General features: G+C 40.5%; 1 protein-coding gene across 1 annotated transcript in view; it reads right to left on the reverse strand.

Annotated features, from left to right (window-relative positions):
• The window catches only part of AFF2 (AF4/FMR2 family member 2), a 319,079-nt gene that overhangs the window by 48,237 nt on the left and 254,423 nt on the right, over positions 1-16,419 (reverse strand). The gene's annotated exons all lie outside the window — the stretch shown is intronic.

Genomic DNA, 16,419 nt, shown 5'->3' on the forward strand with positions numbered 1-16,419 from the left:
GTTTCAGATTGAAGAACACTCAAGAAGAACACTTGGACTCGATGACCTCTGARGTCCTTTCCAACCTTCGGCATTCTATGATTCTATGATTCTATGAACACACACAAAAGYGAACAAAACTGGTGATCCAGCAAGCAGGCACAGGGAGGTGAACAGGGCGTTATGCAAGGCAAGCACCACGCTCCCCTCCTGCCACAGACATTGCCCGAAAGCCCGGCAACTTCCCCAGGACGTGCCGAGGACACGAGGGAAACACAGCGTGCGGGAAAGCAGCTGAACGCGGCCCCGCCGCCTCGAGCACGTCCTTAGTGCCCAGCCYGCAGCAGGATGCGGTGCCAGCCTGGCGCTGGGCACGGGCCCGTGGTGGCCTCGGCTGGGACAGGGGTCACCGCATCCTCGCCTCGCCATGGGGACATCTCCCAGCCACAGGCAGGCGGGTGTCACCAAAAGGTGGATGACATCAGGCCCCGATCGCTGGCATGCTGTGACCTACCGAGAATCCTGCAATATCCATTCTTCTAATGGCATTAAAGGAGGCAGAATTACTTTTCATTTGTCCAGGGTAATCTGATTGAGTGTAACATAGCTGGAATTTCATTTCCTATTCTTTATTAAAGCAGCGCCGCTCTTCAAAGAGAAATGTTAGCAGAACTAAAAAACAGAAACTATTTTATAGCCTAGATTAAAAAAGTAGAAGGAAGAGGGCAAGGAGGAAGGTAGACTGGCTCCATATTAGCTTGTAATCAACCATGAATCATAAGAGATTGTAAAAAAAAAAATGTTAAAGGACTTGCAAATGCAATCTAATTAAGTTTCCAGCCATGGGAAGGATTCATTTAAATCTGACCCTAGACATAAACATGCTATTTAGTCAGGGAATTTGTTAGCTCTTACTGAAAAGTAAAGATTACATATTAATTCACAAGGTGTATTCAAGACACTTGTTTTTGACACAAGAATTGACCAGGAATGACAAAGTTAATGGAATTACTTGTGATATTCTTTGCTTTGTGCCATACCACTTCGCCCAAAAGGTTTCTCTATTATCCTGTACTGAGACAGAATTAAAAAATGTACCTTAAAAACGTATGTAATTGTGGGGCACCAAAGGTTTCATAGAGGGTGGCAGGCACAGGTGGCCTTTGCTCTCAGAGACGTTCCTTTGAGTGCTTCACTAGTGCCTTTATCATGCGCAAAGAGAAGGTATCAAAACTTCACTGACAAAATATTGTAAGAAGTAGAGGAAGGCGAGCCTCTAAAGATGCCCRGGTCACTACAGACCAACGGCACCGCTTTGTTCCACAGCAAAAGGGCTAAAGAAGAGCTAATTGCTTTGAAGTTAATAAAGACTRTATTAGCTTCCAATAGTTGGTGTTTATTTAGCTCCCATGATTATAGCTATCTCTTTCCAGCTCAGCAATGTAAGATGGCAGAAGTTGCACCTTTTACAAGTTTTAAATCCCTGTAGAATTGACAGAAAAAGCCGTAACCACAAATTGGTTTGCAATTTTCCTCTTTCTTCCCAGCAAGCCCTGTATGGTTATATTATGAAGCTTGCTTCAAACAAACTGCTTCTGACTTTTATGATCCTTTTGTGATCTAAATGGCTATCTCATAAGATATTCCACTGCAGCTTCTTTTTCAATTGCTTTTACTGTGAAATGGCATTCTGGAGATTTCTGGGGACCATTTCACACTCTTAYGGTATTGATTTGCTAAACCTGATGATAGGTTTATATTTAAGATGCAGTCTAGTTTATGAACAAAGTGTAAAGCTTATGAAGAACGGATTCCAGGCTCTCAATAACCCCATCTTCTTGATGGGGTTTGCCTCTATAAAGTAGGTTAGTGTTTACGCTCTGTTTTTGAGTGTAGGACACTATATGGGCTGCATTTCTAATTGCCTTGGAATGCTTCCATTAGACTGAATTATGGTCACAGGAAAATATGGAAAGGCACTTGGGAACCCAAATGGAAAAATGCATGTAAAATTGTTCCCCGTTTTGTCCCTTGGGAGGAAGGCTGAGGACGGGTTTTCCACTATGCCCTCTGTTGAAGAATCAACAGCAAAACCAACTTCTTCCAGCTTCGGTGCYGGAGTCATGGACTTGTCTTGGAAAGGCTGATTGTTGCACAATGCTTGGGGGGCCAAGAAAAGCTCTTTTACTGAGTCACAGAGTACAGCTAAAATGTAAAAAAATGCTTTTACGTGGAGACTGAGATTGTGAATATTTTACTGGGCCAAATCACAACTCTGCTTTTACTCTGGCAAATGTGAAATTAATAGATGGACACAGATAACTGACGAGAGGCAGAATAAAACAAGGAGGTGCACAGAATTAGCTCCCTCTCCTTGTATTGCAGTGAGGAGCACATAAAGAGCCTGGAGAGACCCTGGCACCTGAGCTCCTGGACATTTTGTTCAGGGACAAAGAGGGAGCAAAATACATACTCTGGCTTTGGGAAGGCCTGTATGTACGGCCACCTGATCACCAGTGTGACAGCAGGCCCCAAATGCTTGTAAACTCCTGCAGCAAGGTGCAAAACGGGTGAGTGAGGGTCTGATACACTTTCAGGAGGCAGATTTGGGTCACAGCGTGCCCATAAACGGACAAATTAGGGACAGGAATTGAGAAATTCACTGTAGTGCATAGCACAGGTCAAAAGAAGTAGGAAATCCTTACCCTGTAACCAAGATGTAGAGCAGTGATTAAAATATAATTTGACTATAACACAATGGAATGTTAAAAAAGGAAGATAATTTGAATTCTTTTAGAAGTGAAACTCAAATAAATATGCAGGAGGATATGTCCTGACCTGCATATATTATTAGATATATGGCTTTATTTTTGAAATGTGGAGATAAATTTGGGAGTATGTGCATGAGCAGTGATATGATTGCATATGACTGCTGAGTGAAGTCTAGACAAATTGCTTGTTGATATTAAACAAATGAAGGAATTCCTCTAGCAATATCTGGAATAAGTGAGGGTAACACTAGTTAGAGCTGACCAGGGCCAGCTTTAGCTTACACAACAACAAACTTGTGTGCTCATTTTTAAGTCTAACTTGACATCTGACTTCTTGCTTTCAGCTACGACTTTTTTTTTTTTTTCTTTTTTTCCTTGCTTGGGTTTTGCATCTCTCTCTGGGTTTTGCATCTCTCTATCAGTAGTGTAAGATCTGCACTACTCTTTCAAATGTAAGGTAGACTAGGTTGAAATTTGGGCATTTTCTTCAGTATAATTTTCACAACAAAACTAAAGAATTGCTAGTGCTGCAAGAACATTGATGGTAGACAGTATTTCATAAGATTCATATGGGGTGGGTTAGCAAAAAGACAATCAGAACTCAGAGCCATTAATTGCTGCTGAGGGACTCCGAAATGTGTTGCAGTGAGATCCTCAGTGCATTTCTGTGGCTTCGTAAATAAAAGCTTCAGATATGTGCAAAGAACTGGAAAGTTCATACCTTCAAGGAGGTTCAGACTTCACTAAGAAACCCTGCAAGATGCACCATCATTACCTAATTTAAAAGGGTTAATCCGTTTTGGTCATCTATCCATTAYTGATCACATAAACTGCCCTAATCATCATCTTTTTATTATAGATCTCGTAGAAAAAGAGCAGTCAATATTGGAGTCTAACTACTATCACAGTAGCTATATGAGAGACCTGAGCATTTTAGAATACCATTATCAGGCTGGAGAGAATAGAARTATGTGTGTTAAAACAGCAAGTTACCTGAAGCAGCAGTACTACATGGATACTGAGGAGTAATTCTGCTGAAAAGCCATTAAATATTTTGTCATTAGTACCTAATACATACTTCTTCAAAAATATTTCTCTCATTGATAGATATCAGCAAGATAGAACTTTCTTGCCTCATTTTTTTTTTTCCACAAAAAGCTTTAGAAGCATATCTATATTCTCTAATATCCTGTAAGTTTGCCATATCTGGTCTAAATATCCATATCTATCAATCTGTCTATCTATCTTCATACAGATCTATATGAATGGGCCCTTACATCTGGATACACTGGAGAGAGCAGGCTCTTGATTTCCAATTCCTTTCTGTCACACATCTAAAATTTTCTCCTTAGTTTCACCTTTCAGATCTCTTTTTTTCACTAGGCTGAAAGTTTTCATTGAAATTTGTTGTGCTGCTGAGGCATTTTTTTTTCTCCCAACAGATTTTAGTGATTTTTTTCTACAAAGCACCTTAGGCTGCTTGTGTTAAGTGGTGCCTTTCTCCTGAGCATCTGTGGGCTGTGTACACAGTTTCAGTGCTTCAGACAGTGCTTTTCAGACCACTGTCATTAAGGGACAACATGAAAYGAATCCTCTGGATCAGTAGAGAATAAATTCAAAGTCAAGTTAGCAACAGCTATTCTGTGATTTCCTCTGTGAGTTTTTTCTACAAGGTCTTTAAAGACTCAACCCAACATTTCCAAAGAAGATCAGAGAGAAGACAGTATCCCTTCCCACTTGACTTCATGCCCAGAGCTCCTAGGAATGGARTCATTGCCAGGATCGGGTTCCCAACTTCTGCAAAGCTGTGGTGAGTAACAGTGACTGGAAATCCACCCAAATTATGTAATAAACAACCCTCCGCATAACCCGAAGAGGGACTGAACACGCTGGTGCTTTACCAAGATCATATCATATAGATGCCATAGCATCCTTACTAGCAGAAAATCCATGCTGACTTCCTATCTGCAAACTCTGTTCAACACCATTCACGTATGAGAGTCTCTCTCTTCCTCACGCGTTTGTTTGGATATACTGGCTAGCTGAGGCCTTTCTTATTTTAGGAAATCACACTCCAATTATACAAAGACAGATAAAGCATAAAAATTTCACCTTTAAGATTAAATACTTTATGCAAATATTCAGAGAGGAGATTGAACAATCCRGAATATACACCGCTATTTTTCTATGGATACTCTAAATAAACATTAGCAATACACGGGTTACTTTTCAATGTTAGTATCAATATCAAAAGACTGGAAAATCTTAAAACATTGAAAGACCATCTGTGCCTGCTAGCAACTGCCAAATTTGCAACTGTGGTTTCTTCCCTGCTAATTCCATATTTTCATGATAGATTAATGGGCACCATTTATCCAGAATAAATAAATGTGGAAGGTCCGCCTTCCCCCTTCACCCCGCCTCATCATTTTACTGATTTTCAACCAGACCACTGAGCACATTAATGCAAGTAAGGCACTGTCTGGGCTCAGAAATGATCACATTGGGTAGAGACGGAATGCTTGGCATTGCCAGTTTCTTTACAGACTGAAAGTCCTTGAAGTTGAAAAGAAATATTTCCAGAGAACTCTAGACTACAGACAACACAGATAGACCATTAAAGCTGAAGGATTTTTCTTTGCTTTCCTTGACTTAGATTTAACCTGTGTGCAAAAAAGCATGGAGATATTTTTCACATACTGCTCCTTTTTCACCGTGTGTGTTCATCTTGTTATTTCTTTCGAGAGTCATTTCAGACACATATATTTAGATTTTTAGTTTGCTAATTTATGCCAGCTTGTGTAAAATTATATGGTTGGGAAGAAAGTTGCAGAATCAAACCTTTATACATGCTTTGAAGGAAAAATCTCTGCTATATATGGGAAGACTTCCCCAATCCACAATTTGCTAATCTTTCCACTTAGTAATTTGCATGCCTGCACACACACCCATGCACTTTCACAAACACACACACTTCACATGGTTAATAAGAGAACCATATTTCAATAAGCACTCAAAATGTTGAGATTATATTGATTTCTAAAAAGTTCATTGTTTTAGCTGTGCTACCTCATACCAAATAGTATCTTTAATCTAAAAAAGTCAAAGAGCATATATCTAACACATTCTTTGCCCCTTGGATGATTTCACAGTCTGTTCAATGGGTGCTAACAGCAAATTTGGATTGCAAATAGTACATAAACTTGTTAAATACATTTCTTTTAAAAGGAAGAGATGCCTTTGCTGTATGTCTGCTGTCCCTGTTCATATAGCTCCAGGTTTTGYTAAGAGGTATAAGCCTATTGTTGCACTCGCTGACATATTTTATCCCGAATGACATTACCCTGGCATATTACATCTAAACAAAAAAAGCTGAAGACCAGGCATCCCATTGGCAAGAGACAGGCACACCCCAGGGATGTGCAGAAGCAGGACTGGGGATTGCTGCTGTGCAAGCACTGGCGGACGTATCTGCTGAACTTCAGTGCTCCCCTYTCAATAGCCTCCGTCTCCTGCTCTTGCTTGTAAATACACAGCAGGTTAAAAACAAGGCCTGGAAATTCCTCCAAATGAGCCACAAGTGAGGACTTACACAAACTCCTGAAACCTCAGGGGTTGAGAAGGAATAGCTCATGAGATGTGTTGTTTTCCCTTGAGCAATCTTAATACTGTTTAATACTGTATTGTTTTTAGCCAGCTAACCCAGCAATAAAAAGGTTAAATTAGCCTAAAATAATTTGCTAGAAGAATCAGGCAGAAAAATATAATCTCCTTCTCTCCAAGATGCTTTTCTGGATCTTTTTTATTTGTCTAAATACACACAAAAAAGAGGAGATAGTCCAATTCTTTATCTGTCTCATCCAGCTTTGAAAGCTTGGACCTCATTGAAAACAGTTGTATATTTTTCTCTGTGGCTTCAAGCACTCTGTCTTGGATTTATTCCCTATTTGCCTAATTTTTGCATATATGAAATGATTGCTTGTGATGAGATTTCCTTACATTTACATCAGCATGAACAGCAAATTCAAGCCTATTCTATCTCTAAATGCATGAGACTATTATATAGAAACTCTGCTTATTACAGAAACTCTGATTAAGCAACTCCAAAATGAATTAAAGGAAGACTTAATGGGACTCAGTGGGAATAGTGAACCCAATAAAACACTTTCTGAAACAGGGGTTCCCTCCTGAAAAACATTTATGGCTAATTTATGGAGTGGGTTTAAACAAACAAGTGCCAAGCACTGAAGAAGCTGGAGAAATTACATATGCAGCCTTTGCAAGATACTGCCTGCACCTGCTTGTTCATGCACAGAGTGGCAATGTCATCACTTTGAAAGGAACCACTTATTCAGTCTCTAGGCCAAAAGAAATACATCAAGGGCTAGGAAGAAAGAAGAAAAAAATCAACCACCCACAAGATAGCTAAAGAAAAAAAAAAWAAAATCTGTTAAAAAGCRTACAAGTCCTCAGTTATAGTTTATCCAACATTTTATGGGAGGAAAAAAAGCTCGAATCATTCGAGCCAATACTGTTTACAGTTGCTGCAATGAAAATTCTAATTTTGTGCTCTAATGAACACAAAACGACCCATAGTCAACCTTGGCAAAACTTATAATGACTGTGTAATTGAAGTGACTTTGTCACACACACATACCAAAAAAAAAAAAAAAAAAAAAAAATCACAAAGCTGTAGGAAACTGCCAATATATAAAACTATGGGATGGGCAGCCTGGGTACATACCAGAGCAAGCCATTTTGTCTCTGGTGCTTGGTGCGTGTGGGCTACAAATCCGGGACACATTGGTATGCACTTGCTCTTACAGCACGCTACGACTAATTGCAACCTGCCCCCAGTGCTTCACTGTGAAGGTGACACCGAGTTTACTTTCTAAAAACAGTGCTCGCCCTGTCCTCGTATCTACTGCCACCAATACGTGCGGCGGCAGTGGGAGCTGGCGGGTGGCAGCCAGTGCGCCGCAAGGGGAATTTTAATGGGGAGGAAATGAAAAGGCCCCAAGTGTGCAGGCCAAATCCACCTCCGATGCAACTCCGCTTACAGAGAATTTGGCTTTAAATATCAGAGTTTCGCTCTCAAATATGACTGAACAAATACTTTCTGTCTCCTTAGCACAACAGTGCCTTCAGCGGAGCAGCTGCACTGCGTCCTGGGGAGATTGCTAATGCCGTCCCCAAATGCAACGCTAATGCCGTCCCCAAACGCAACGCTAAGTTGCTTTGCCTTGGGATGGGGCACGTAAGCATCTTAAGCAGAAATAAATAAATAAGTCCTCCCCATTTTTGCTGYAGTAAAAATTCTTCCTGAGATCAGTATTTCAGAGGACTTTTCACAGTGCTCTTTCCCTTGAAAGCCAAATCGGATTCGACATGAAGTTCCATTATGAAGGAGCTGTTACATGCGATGACACTGGGTATTGAAAATTGAAATGAAGTGCGAGGAAGCTAACACCAACTTGTATGAAATTCTGCTGTCTTTGAATGACACTGGGAACTCAATATATCTAATCATCAAAGTGAAGCCCATTGGGAACTGCACTACAGTTGCATTGCAGAAGGTTGCTACTTGATTGCTAGACCCAAAAGTGCTAAGCCATATGCCACTTATTTCTSTGTCTAAACAGCTTACTATGATTGATCCTGGGGACGGCTCTGCTCTTCACAGCAAAGGAATAATCAGGACAACAGGAATTAAGAAGCAGAGTATCCAAATTATTTTTTGCAATCCTAATTTTTAACTCTGTCCGTTCCTGGGGCTTAATTTAAGTGACTCTTCACTTTTAACAAATCCACTTCATGCTCATTTTCTTTTCCAGCAGAACAGCAGTTTTTGCACAGGTTTTAGCCCAAAAGCTGCCTTCAGACAGGTTTTGCTCTAATGAGCATTGGTGCATGGCCAGAAGAGCTTGATTACAAGGGCTTAGCACTGGCCTTGAGTGTAAAAATTTCTCCCGCTTTCCTTACTGAGGTTGTTTTCCCTCGTCYTTGTGCCAATCTCCTTGATTTTTCCTCCTCGCTCACCTGTCTCTCCGAATCAGCCTTTCCCAAGTGCTCCTCCCGCCTCTCCCCAGCCAAAGTCATCCCAAGGTCAGTGGAGGGCCTGAATCCGCTGGCTCCCGTGCGTCCCCGCCGGAGGCCACCGCGCTCCCTTCGCAATATGCTCGCGTTCCACATGACAGGGCCTGCGAGTGGCGCGCTCAGCCGCTGCTGTGGCTAGAGAGGGCACGGCACTCGGGGCCCACGGCCTACGGGTGCGCAGGACGGCCCAGGAGCCACAGCCCCCGCAGCCATGACACCCGCATCGCCATGGCCGCGCTCCTGCCGCCATCTTCCCTTCCTTCCACCTCGGCCTGGGCGAGCCGCACGGCGTCACGCTAAAGCGCCCGGCGCTTAAAGCACTATCCGCAGCCTCCCTGCCACTATTAATAAAAATATTTAATGCTCTTGTTAGGAGGCGCAATTTGATTACCGAGCTGTTATCCAACAAATTCTGAAAACAATTCAAAGTGAATTTCCCTAATATGTCTATTTTTCTATCCTGCCAGAAGGGTTGCTAATGAATTTGCTGCTTGAATGCACAGACAGATTGGGAACTATAACTGYGCTGGCCTGGGCAACGTGGCACTGGCACCAAAAACCTATTTGTACCCATGCAAAGTTCTCTCTGGAGTATGTCTCTCATCCAGAGGTGATTTTCCAATAAAATCAGCCTCGATTATTGCAAGCGCAGGAGCAATCCCTGAGGGAATATATCAGGCAATTCAATACTAGGAAATGTTGTACTAGGCAAAATTAACCTTGTAGCAGTGTTATTTCCTGAAACATTATCTAGCTTTTGCCTTTCTTTTGTATTCATCGATACTAAATGACTGGATTTTTTTTTCCTGCTTCTCTTAGCAAAAGATCATTATTTTTTGTACTAGTATTTAAAAGAAATAAATGCATGAAAGACACCTGTTTTTCCTTCTAATTTGCTTCTATTACTACGAAAGTAAAGGGCTCTGTTTGCTGCATGGCAGGCACTTCTTTTTTAGATAAATCAAAGGGGATGGCAAAGAGGGCCACTTGTATTCTGCACCATTTTAATGAATCCACGGAGTAAAGGAAACCTGCTAGATATATTAAGTGGAGGCCTCCCCACCTCACACCAAGGTTAAAAAAAAAAAAAAAAAAGGCAGCAAAACTTGAGGATTTTCAAGCCATGGTCAGCTACCATCACCATGTAGCTCCACCAAGGCCCCTTACCAGCACCGGCTCTGCAAGGCTGGCATGTCTGGCTGGAGAGTGTCAATAATACATTGGACACTAAAAAATCACTATTTAGCTCTAGCTGCTTATCATCCAGCAAAAAGAAACTGGCCTGATGGTGAAATGGAGGAGAATGAGTCCTGCGGGCCGGTTCCTTGGCTGGATGTGGGCAGCCGAGTGGACGCCAGCAGAAGCGGCACTGCAATCTGTACCCGCACCAGGCCTTTTATCAAGGTTCCTGGCACTCGTCGCTTGGTTGCAATATTTTAACTGTATAGAAATATGTGAGCTTTTTAAAACTTTAAATTACAAGAGATCACAGACAGTTAGAAAACAACTATTTACTACGCTGTTCCAAGCGGCACTTACACTATTGGAATAAATGCTATGCATTCTAAAATTAAAGATAATTACCAGAAAGTCAAATCCCAAGTCTGAAATGACCATATTAGTGAAACTCAGCATGAGTGAGGAGGGAAGAACATGCTCGTCTTTGACGAACAGCAGTTACCTGCTAAAACTGGAAGATAAATACTACCCTGAACAAATTTCTCTTTCTGTCAAAATAAGGAAGCAAAATAAGGCTAAAAATGTTTTGCTTGGCTCCACCATTTTTTCCCCAACTTTTTGAAACTGACCTAAATTTAATTTTGACACACAATGAAGGTATAAAAATGCTGTTCTGAAAAATAACAAAATCAATTTACTTGCAACCAAAGGACTTATTTTTATCTAGCTGCAAGAGTCTTGGCAAAATTGACACAAATGCATRACCAGCTTTGCTCAACTGGGATACGCATTTTTCCCGCAAATGAAAATACACAAAGTTTTTTTTCCAGCTGCCTGCAATTTCAAGACAGCTACTGAGTAACATGCCTGGTTGGGGAACTGAGGGGCACCTCGGAGCCGGATGTAGCTTCCAGAGCTTGGTATTGACGGTATGTCCTCGGATTTGCAAGAAATTAGATGAATGAGCTCTCAGAGTCTGTTCATCTCATTGTCTTGTAAGCAAACACTTTGCACTACGCAGGACGTGCGGTAATTTAACCATCTACTACAAATTATACAATCAAGTCGGAAGCATTTCACTATAAAAATGTATTGCGCTCATTTGAAAAATGTGTGTGCTCTCTAGGTACCTGCTGTGGTGGTAGCTGAAAACCTTAATAAAGCACAAACTATTTTATATTTCAGCTCTTAGCCAATGTGACTCATTTGTACAGTTTCAAGTCCAAACAAACYGCTAGTCAACTAAATTATAACTTATTACCACAGGCTACAGACTTCTAATACATTCTGTGGTTGGAAAAGGACTGATTTACTGTTCCGGGCCCTGCCAGTAGTTATCATGCATCATTTCCCTAGAAATAAAAATAGCCCTACTGTGGTTATCCTTTGGACTGATAAAAATATATCTAACAAGATGTGTCAGAGGAACAAATTCAGAAAATAAAGGTAAAATATTAAATAGGGTTATTATTTTATGTCTAAAGTACTACATCTTCCAGCTGCTGTGATGACTTTGGAATAAAGCAAAAGGTACAGCAAGAAGGCAAAAAGATCCAGCAGAGCAAATGAGCTCTGACAAACCCACATGGGGATGGCTGAATTGTCAGAGCTTTGCAAGAGTCAAAATTTACATAAAAATCAGTATTTAGGGATTTGTGAGATATCATCAAAAAGGATTTAATATGTGCATTTCTTTGCAAACAGTTTAAAAGCAGTAGTTTTATAATCCATTTCCAACACTAACCTTTAACTTATAAGAGTGAAATAATCCTTTGCAACATTTCTAGAGTTCACATTCTGCTGAGGAAATGTAGCCCCTTAAAAAAACTCACGGGAAACCAACAGTCGCGTAAGTATATTGATTTTCATAGCGATACTTCAGGTGCCAATCCTGCAGTGAGTATTTGCATGCAAACACAGACTGGACTGCATAGTCCAACTTGTAGAATTAATGGCATTTGGGCTTTGTGGAATTTTTGAAGGAATTTTACTGCTAGTACAATGAATGGTTCCTATGGACAGAACTGTGTACCTATGTAGATGTCTAAGTGGACAGACTAGGAGGATCAGGGACTAAAGAACAGTGTCTATAATTGCCTATAAGCGGGCTTTTTCCTGGATTTTCACTGGGGATTTGAATGCTTTCGCGGTTAGACTTAAAGTATTAAAACATAAATACGAACGGATTTCTCTGAGAAATGAATGTGGGCAGCCTGTTTAGGCACTGTGTTGTAATGGATTTTTAGAACTATTTTAATTGGTGCTGGCTGACTTAGTTAACTAGTAACACTCAAAAGAGAAAGAATGGGAAGAAAGGTTTAGAAGCTGAGGGTAACGTGTAGTGGGGTGAGAATTGCTGGCAAGTTTTACTGAAATTGAGAGCTATGGAAGGGATGGGCTTCTTGTTGCTTTCGAAATTTTTTGTTTTTAAGTTCTCTAATGAATCTTCTAATAAATATATGTATACAGACAAATTTATTTGCATGCATACATACATGACAGGAGATATCCTCTGGTGAAAGAGCTGAGCATGGGTACTACTACTTTTGGACCTCTATTAGTTACAGCTGCCTGCTTTGACTGGTTGAAAACAAACACACCTTCAGATCTGGCCCAGGGCCTGCACCAATGCCCAGGGGGGCAAAAAGATCTGTTTATGGTCACTGCTATTACAACATACATTTGGTGACCCTTGGAAGCTGACCTGCTTGCCCTCCCGCTTAGCGAGTCAATAAGAAAATCCACTGGCTCTGTGTGACTCACGTGGCCCTCAGCCTGCCGTGCGGAGCAAGGGCTGCCCGGCAAGGGGAAAGCGAGGTGCCACTCCAGCTGGTAAAACAAAGATATTTTTAAAGTGCAGTCAGTAGAAACAGTCACTCCCATTCCATGTATAATGAAGGATGAAAAGGCCATGAAAAATACCACTGCGCTTTGCAAATGAGAGGTCAATTGAAATGTCAAGATATCAAATGTTAATGGATTGCAATTCCAGGGACGGTTGGGACAGAAAACCATACCATGTCCAGTCGGATGCCCTTCTGAGGAGATGAGTTTTATGGCAGGAAAAGACAATAAACACCAGAAGTCTTTCTGGTTAACAAAACTGTGGCTGGTCTGGTCAGTGATGGAAAGCAAATATATTTTGAAAATATAAGAAGCAGTGGGATCTTAACACCAACTATAATCCCAGACCATGTATCTGGAAGTCATTAAGTCTATAGCAAATTTAAACATATGCAGGTGTTTGGGGAAAATGCCATTGCTTTCTATTGAAAAATTTTAAAGAGACTGTAAAAAAAGATAGGATAAAGGACTCTCAAGGAAGTCAATGTTTTCCTCCCTGGAGCAAGAAGTCAAGTTGAATATTCTCACAGTTCTACAGCAGTTAATGGAATACATAAGACTGCTCTTAAAACCTTTTTTTTTTTTTTTTTTTTTTTTTTTTTAATTTTCCCCTCCAATTAAAAAAACCTAATTCCTTTTACAAAACTGTAAACTGTTCTAGTCTCCACTGCTGGCTGACATCAGGACTTATCCAAATGATTCTTTCACCTGCCCACATTTTCCCAAGGAAGAACTCTGGCCACTTACGTGCAGAACTGCACTCTGGGGTAGCTGTTCATAGTTAGATTATATCCAGGCCCATTCAGAAGGGTGTTTCCATGTAAACAAATCATTTCTCTAACATGGGAAAGAGAAAATATAGTTATCTTTATAACTACCTGATTAGCAGATACACATCCTTCATTTTCCAGTCTGAGGAAGATTTGGTCTGGGCCTCTACTAGTTACTTCTGGAATCACACGCTCAGAGGGAAAACTGCTTTATCAGTGGCTTTTGAGGAGGAAGTGTCTCTTCGGTCTCTATGTCAGATCTGTCCTTTGTTGTTTCTCATAACTGATTGCATGAATGCCAGTGAATATATCAGGAAAAGAGTTTAAAATAAACAAGAGATAGGAAGTATGAACAGATCTCAAAAAAGATTTTGCATGGAGAAGTACCTTCAGTACCTCTTAAACACATATTGTGCAGTAATAGAAGTGTAACCTGCTGAAAGGCTTTTAAGGTGCATTTTGAATTAACTGCCAAGACATATGGATGCAGTGACCATGAGATGTTGGAGCTCACAATCTTGTGAGGAGGTTGTGGAGGTTCCTTCTTTGGAGATCTTCAAAATCAGCCTGGAAGGGACCCTATGCCACATGATCTAGGTGTCCCTGCTGGAGCAGGGCAGTGGGCTACATGATCTCCAGAGGTCCCCTCCAATCTCAACCATTCTGTGATTCAGTGCACAGATTTTCTGTGTCGCTATAGTAATATTGTGTCAGATGATGGGACWATGATGAGTTCCTTTGGATGTGCTATATTTCCTTGAAGTGCTACAAGCAACCTGGAATGGAGACCAAGTGCTCTGAAGGAGCTGACCACCACCTGCATCCACTGTGGCCCTGGTTAAGTTCACATTCATCTAAGCACCAACAAACACCTGGATATTAGCAAGCCAGATCTTTGGCTAAATTATTAAACTGTAGTAAGGGCATTTCCTATTTATTCCCTCCAGAAGAGTCAACTGTTTTTAAAGTCTTCTAAAGAACAAATAGGAACAGCAAAGTTCCTCTTGAACATGAGAAGCACAACATTAATAAACTTGGCAACCAGAAGTAAATAGATCATTTCTACAGAAACTCTAGTTATGCTCCTTACCTGATGTGTTGGACAGTGGTAATACCAGTCTACTGAGGGTATATAAACTATAACCTTTAAAAGGAAGTGATTTCTGACTTCAGTTTTGGGACATGCGAACTACTGTGTCAGCACAGAATAGAAGCAAGGACTTTTTTATGCTAATGACGACGACTGAGAATATTTTTTTATATATGTATATATATGCATTGTAACAGATGTCAAATGCAGTTATATTCAACTCGACTTATTAGTGCATGGCTTTTAGCCAAAAGCAATTCACATTTGCAGAAGTGTACTATCACATATGTCTTAATAACAGAAATGTGTTTTTAAAAATGTATGTGATAAGTCACATATGGTAGAAGGAATCTGTACAGCTTTCAGTCCTTATGACAATGGAAGCTACTAACTTTATTTTGCATAGCAGAAGAACATTAAAATTCAAGTGAAATTCTCTTTGACATTTGAGAGCTACAAAAGCAGTAGCACTAAAAGCTAGACAAGTCTGAGCAGCACTAAGTGTGGCTGTGATGCTTATACAAATACAATCCATGTCTACTACTGCCATCTTCAAAATACTATTTTTACTCTTGTCCTTGGAGGTAATATTTTAGCATAAAATCATAATTGTATACAGGTACATTAAGTACTTTTATTTCACTGAAAAATACTAGGCAGATTTTTCTGTCAGCTCTTTGTTATGCAGAGTGTAATTAATATGTATAATGGATTCCCTAGGGTACTGATTGAAGCTGCAACCGTGAACGTAGTCAAAGAGAAGTTAAACAACCAGGTGGGGAAAACATGACAGGGCAAGATATACACATGCAAGTGGAAAGAGCAAGACTGTCCATCTGGATTTCTTCCACTCCAAAGTGTTACAACGCATGACCCGGGAAGGAATGATTTAACCTAGCCCTCTATTTCCCCACTTCTGGGGGAGTTATTAGGCATTAGTGTTGCATACAAGCTGTTTAACGACTGCAAGGCTCAATACCTCCGTTGGAGGCAGAAATCAATTCAGTTGAGCTGTTCTGGAGAATTTGATCCAAATAAAGAAAAAAAAAAAAAAAAAAAAAAGACTATCTTGGAGTTGTTCCCAAGCATCCTCATCAACTTTCCATTCCTGAATCTTTCAGCAGGTGAGGTGAAATCACAGTTCAATTCACCTACTAAACAACCTCAAGTAACAATGACTCTAGTTCAGCTTGCACTATATTTGAACTAGCCCTACAGGCATGAAAGGTCCTCTGTCTTATTAGAAGTTTCATGTGCTATCAGGTCTTTGTTGGATCTCATTTCCAATTTTTATCAGATTAAATGAAACATAAAGAGAGATTGATGTATGAATATCTCACATCTTGCATAATCATTCCAAGGAGTGTTCATACACATTTGGCATTCACTTTGCAAGGTGTAAATGACTGTGCACAATGGGAGCCAAGTGAGAAGCAGAAACATACCCTTTTGCTATGCGCCCCAAAGCACGGTGATTTGAGAGTCCTATCAGCGCATCTTCTTACAAATATAAAAACATGCCAGTCCAAAACCCTGCACCATCAGCAAACTAATACAAGAACAAAAATGTTTTCTCTATATAAGTAAAACACAGTTACGAGGATTTAGTTAAACTGCAATGATCGGCTACCGAAGCTAAAACTGTATGTTTTATTGGTACATAAGAGCCCATTAAAACTCAACCTTGAAA

This window comes from Nothoprocta perdicaria, unplaced genomic scaffold, assembly GCF_003342845.1.
Source record: "Nothoprocta perdicaria isolate Ctin4 unplaced genomic scaffold, notPer1 scaffold_22, whole genome shotgun sequence".
Classification (NCBI taxonomy): domain Eukaryota; kingdom Metazoa; phylum Chordata; class Aves; order Tinamiformes; family Tinamidae; genus Nothoprocta; species Nothoprocta perdicaria.